This window comes from Anser cygnoides, chromosome 1 (genome assembly GCF_040182565.1).
Source record: "Anser cygnoides isolate HZ-2024a breed goose chromosome 1, Taihu_goose_T2T_genome, whole genome shotgun sequence".
In the NCBI taxonomy this organism is placed as follows: domain Eukaryota; kingdom Metazoa; phylum Chordata; class Aves; order Anseriformes; family Anatidae; genus Anser; species Anser cygnoides.
The window spans coordinates 212376438-212382437 of NC_089873.1; positions in this window are offsets into that span (position 1 = coordinate 212376438).

Below are 6000 nucleotides of genomic sequence, written 5' to 3' on the forward strand. Positions count from 1 at the left end.
GTGTTCACGAGATGCTTAACAGTGGCCCCAAAGAGCCAAGGGGAGGAGAGGGGAAGCAGAAGAAACAGGAAAAAGTGGCTGAAATATTCCAGCTGTTGCTTTGAGGCAAGCTCATTTAGCACCACTCTTCTGTATTGATCCCTTTTAATGACTGGTTTTATACCTACAGCAATTCCTTATACTCTTTACATCCTGTAAGATGGGCACTCAAAAAATGAATAACAGCAGGTGAATCAGACAGCTAATAAGGTTAGGGGCATACTGGGGACCTCTTGATGTGGAGAGTCCATAACAGCAACAACCCCTTACAGCCAGTCTGGGCTGTAAATTCACATATGGGCTGCTGCCTGCTCCCGCCCCGCTGGGCACTTTGGCTGTGTCCAGTCTAGCCCTGGTGCCTCATTTTAACTCGCACCCCCACCATGCTGCTAATGCTGACACCCTCTGAAGAGCTGCTCCAGGGACAAAAGCAGGCTTCAGGTTACCGTCCAGGTGAACCCTGAATGTGGAACCGGAGGACAGCTTTACAGGATGGTCACAGACCCTAAGGAAAAAGCAGGGCTCCTGCTCTAGACCCTTTCAGGACACAATGACAGATTTGGGAAAATGCAGTGCAGCAACAGGCTGGTCTGAATCACCATAATTTATACACCTTGCCCTGTCTGGGACAGTGTTGTTACTGGCCTGAACATGAAAGCCAAGAATCTCTGATGGTGTCATTTCTTTCCTTAGGAAGCAAGGGGAGACAGAAAAGACCCCAGGCAGAAGAGACGTGGGCACACCACAGTGGAGAGTCAGAGCAGATCAGAGTTTTACAGCTAGTAGGCAGTGAGCTTGATCTTATTACCACAAGGAGAGTTTTCTAATTTAGCCTTGGCTCATCGCCCTAAGCACTCTGCCTTCAACCCGAAGTCATTTCAAATGGCTTCTGTGCTGTAGCAATAAACTAAGGGGAAACATAACGGCAGGTTAAATGAGTGCTGCTCTGTCCCAGAGTCAGCCCCTAGGCACAGCAGATTCAGTCTGTGACCAGACTGAGAGGCCAGGGAACATGATGACGGGACCTGCACAAGACCCTGGACACCTGCAGCGAGTACGTGGCTGGCGCTGGGCTGTGCCCGGGCTGCTGCTGGTAGGGTGCTGTGGCAGTGCTGATTCTGTGCCACGTACCTTTTATTAGCCTGTTTTTTTTCCAGCTGCAGAGGTCAGGAACACAAAAATTCTGCATTGCAGGGCATTAATAAACTACTGGCTGCATCAGTGGAAGAAACAACAGGAAAACATCGGTTCTGTCTGTCCACCTCTCATTCCTATTAGGAGGCTAGAAAAATTCACTTGGGGGTCAGAGAGAGCCACTCATCCCCTATCATGGATATCTCAATTCAAGAGCCAGGCCCTTCATACCCTTAACCCTTCATACCCTTTAGCCCTGATTCCAAGAGGAGTGGAGCACCCATTTGCCTGCTTGGGCCACTGTTCAGGTAGTCCAGCATCAGGCACTCACAGCCTGAACTTCGTGCCATATAATGACCTACTTACTATCCAGACATGGTCCTCGGTATTTGAGCTGGCTTATAGTCTTTTACTGTGCACTGTATTTCTTTAATGTTGTCCGAAGTCTTGTGGGTTTGAAATGTGTGCAGTTTGGGGCTAGTCACAACAGGAATATACAGAGGACCTCCAGGGCACCACAGGAGAGGGGACCTGACCATATTCATATATCGCTGTCCCTGTATCCCTGTAAAGGGATTCACCAAGCGCTACTCAGCTCCAAAGCCAGTCCAGTGTCACAGGCTACAGGCGGTTCAGAGCTGAGTGAGGTGAAGGGATGTGAGGCACAAGGTCGGGCATAAAAGCCAGGACACTCAGGGAAAAGCTAATGATTTAATTAAACAGCTTCTGAGTTATCCCTCAGTGCAGGAACTCGGGCAAAAGCAATCCAGAAGTTGGCAAAAAAACAGCTTTTTTATTCATGACAAGATGTCTCCAAGGCAGTATCCCTTAAGGCAGTGTTTTTCCTGCCTGTAACTGATTCAGTCATTTGCTCTTATCCCTCTTCCTCACTGGGGCTTTCATTTGCTCAACTCAAGACAGACACAGGTTCCTGGCAAAAGGTTCCAGCCTCTGGCCTCCTACCAGAGCCTCTGCACTGGGCTGGAGCAAACCGAGCCCAGGGGACACCGGGGCGGGGGGACAGTCCAGGAGAGGGGCACGTTACAAGGGCCAGCGCAGCGCTTCCCCGAGTGCACTGAGACAGGGCTCAGGAGCCAGACAGGGTTTTCCATGATCAGGTTCGTGAGGTGTCTCCATCACAGCACCGTCCCTGTTTGGCACCACGGCCGCCCCGCTTCTCCAGTGGGGGCTTTGCCTTGCCCTACCGTGTTCAGGCCGCTGCCGCATCCCGGAGGCCTGCAGCACAGGAGGCACCTATCGGCCGCTTCACACCCCGCTGCCCTGCTCTGCCGGCCCCTCTATCGCCCGCCGGCAGCCCCTGGCCTCCCACACCCTGTGGCCCTGCACCAGATAGCTCCTCGCCACCCTGGCTGCAGCACGAGATAAACGTCAGCACCTGGCTGCGCTCAGGAGGCCGGCTTTCTGCCCCTGCATTTAGCCCAAGTGGGCTGCACTGCCAGCCGGGCCGGGGTCCGGCCCCGCACACCTCCGCACACCTCTGCCACACATCAGCTGCTGCCATTCCCCAGCCACACCGGTGTGCAGCCACAGTATCCATGGGAAAACTATGATTTCCTCTCATTTTTTGTTCTCTTAGGGGAGGTAAGAGGTGGTACAGAATGGGATTTCAGGGTCTTCTTCATCACCAGTGCCCAAACGCAACCAGTGCAAAGTGAGTACAGTTACAGCTGACCAGGAGCTGAGCCCCCTCACCCTGCTCCTTTAGCAATGTGGGGGTCCCTGATGGTGATGCTGAGGGCCCTGTGCATTGCCAGAGCAGAAGTGAGCACTTGAAGGAGGGAAGGTGGAGAACCAGGCCCACAGAAAAGATCCCTTCTGGGGTCTTTTGCCTGTTTCAGGTGAAATAAATGATTGTGATGCCACAGAATAAGCACTGCCAGTAATAGTGCCCTGGCCAGGAAACCAGCAATGCAAAAAAGTCCTCAAGTGTTACGTGCTCACACACTAAAATCCTTCAGTGTAAACATGTTGCAGCCTCTTGCCAGTAACCCAGCCAAAATGTGGCTCATATCCCAAAGCCTTAATCTTCAGCGGCATGCCATGTCCTGGAGTGCCTGGAGTTTGGGGGCTGCCTTCCTCCGGGAAGGTGCTGGGCCGCATCGAGCTGGGCAGCGCTGGAGGGCACAAATGCAGTGATCACACACTGCACACACACCTGAACCCGGAGTGCTCAGGGTAAGGGCACATGGCCCTGCTTTCCCTGCAGCCGCTCACATCCTTTCTCCCAAGGAGCAGCTCAGCTCCGAGGAACCCGGCGAGTGCCCCAGCACTGGGCCCACTGCGGCTCTGCCTGGCTCTACCCACCACTGCCTTGGGAAAAGCTGCCTTAACCAAAGACCCCCGCCAAAAAAGAGCCCCTTTCATAGAATCATGGAATTATTGAATTATCAAGGTTGGAAAAGATCACCAAGTCTGACCATCAGCCTGACCTACCAATTTCCACCAGTAGGCCATGCCCCTCAGCGTTACATCCACGCGTTTCTTAAATACCACCAGGGATGGGGACTCCACCACCACCCTGGGCAGCCCGTTCCAGTGCTTCGCCACCCTCTCCATGAAGAAATTCTTCCACATGTCCAGTCTCCCCTGGTGCAACTTGAGACTGGTGCACGACTTGAGCCCTTTCTCTCAGGGTGCGTGGGGCTGAGCTGAGCCCACAGACCCTGGATCAACCCAGCCCCGAGGGACACTTGATTCTGGGGCTGCCCTTCAGACATCCAGGCAGAGAGGCAGCTCTGAAACCAGCACCGCTTCCAGGCACTCAGATGGGCTCTTGCTGGTGTTCCCACAGTCAAGTCTAGTTTCCGCAGTAGGATGCTTTAGTGATTTCCATGGCACTGCTGCGGCTCTCCAGCCGTCAGTGGAGTGCAGCGAGCTTGCACCGGCCGTGGTGCTGAGTCACGGCCGCCCGTCCCAGCCTGGCCACCCGCGGCTGCGCGGGGGTGATAATGCTGCTGGTGCAAACAGAGCACGGCTGGGCAGAGATAAGGCAGTCCTTGGCTCCCCTTTGTGCTGTGTCAGACTTCTGACGCAGCAGAAAATATTTTTGCTGAGGCAGTGTGGCAGCCAGCTGAAAAATATTTAGCTTTTTTTTTTTTTCTTTCTTTCTTAGTAGAGCCGGGAGGGCGTGTGGCCCCTGATTACCCGGCAAGGGCTGCCTGCGTGCCCCTGCAGCAGCAGGGCTTCTCCACTTCCCTCCAGCTCAGGGGCAGGCACAGGTGATCTGTACTCCTAAGGGGACAGTGGGACGTGTCCTGATGGGCAGCCTCTTTTCTCCATCCTCTTCCTGTGTGTTGAGGAGGGGACTGAAATTTGCCACTGCTTTTGAAGCCTCTCCTGTCTCCAGAACAGAGGGGAGCACAAAACCCAGAGAAAGTCTCTCAGGAATTCAGGGTGCCCCCTGGTTCCCTGTGCTGGCAGAGCTCAGGTCCAGCCCTGCCCAGCACACCATCTCCTGGTGGGTGGTGTTCAATGGTGGGAAAACCGAGGCTGGGCAGCTGCTCACCCAAGTGTCCCAAAATGCTCCAGGCAGGGTGAGATCCCCTTCAGGAAAGGAATCCCAGCCTGGCTGAGTGCTGCAGTCCCATGCCTGCCTCCAACAAAAGGGCTACAGCACAACGCAATACTTCCTAAGCAGGCTTTCATTAGTGCTCAGGCTGGGAAGTAGTTTCAGACTCACTCCACCACGGTGCAATGCCCTTGGGGCTGTGCTAAGCATGGCTTCGTGCAGGGGAGTGCTGAGCTGGCCACGCACAGGCCCTAATGCTGGCCTCTTTCACTGGCTTTGAGGAGTCTTGGGTAAGTGTGGTTCAGGGCAATTCGCAGCACAGAACATTTGCATGCGGAAGCTTTAGGCTGTCCAGAATGAACTCCTGCATGTCGTAATGCACAAAGTTCACCAGGGAGGGACCGCCGGGAGCTGCTGTTTTACACAAGCCACTTCCAAACAGGCACGCAGCCAGCATTTGAAGGCACCACCGCTGCCCTGGGACGTGCCTGTTTGTCCATGTTTAAAAGGCAGCGCTTGGTGGGGCAAGCCCTGCAGCACGGGGAAGGGGAGGATCAGACCTCAGGGCTGATGTGGGGAGCAGCCTGAGCAGCGGCTTTGTTCTCTGAATGCCTTCAGCAGCCCACTGCTCTGATGAGGAGCATCTCAGCTGTAAACCACAGCACCCTGCAAATGAAAGTGAAGCCTCTTCTCCAGGCAGGGAAACTGAGGCATGGCTTTCAGGAAGGGGGGATGGACCCGCTGCAGGGTCCATCCTCTCATGCAACAAGGCAGCACCAGCTGGGGAGCAAGGGCAAAGCCTGGCAGGGGGCTCAGTGCTGCCTTTGCTTGCAGCAGCCCACCTGGCTGGGGTGAGTTTTGCTCCTGAGCTGACCTCGGTGATAAATGCTGCACCTTGGGCATGGGTGTGCGGCAGGGTGCAGGGCCCACAGCTGAGCAAAGCAGCGAAGATGTCACCTCCCTGCCCGGACAAATGCCTTGTTCTGTGCTATTGCTGGCACAGCACGAAGCTGCTATGCTCCAGTGAACTCCCCTCCCCAATTTAGTAAACATCCCTGCCAGCAAAACCCAGGTCTGCCTCCCCAGCCTCTGATCCCCATGGGGAGGACGGCCTCACCTCGTCTCCATCATAGAATCATAGAATGGCTCGGGTTGGGAGGGACCTCAAAGATCATCCAGTTCCAACCCCCCTGACATAGGCAGGGATGCCACCCACCAGATCAGGTTGCTCATGGCCTCATGCGACCTCGTCTTGAATACCTCCAGGGATGAGGCATCAAGAGCAAGACTGCAGCTTC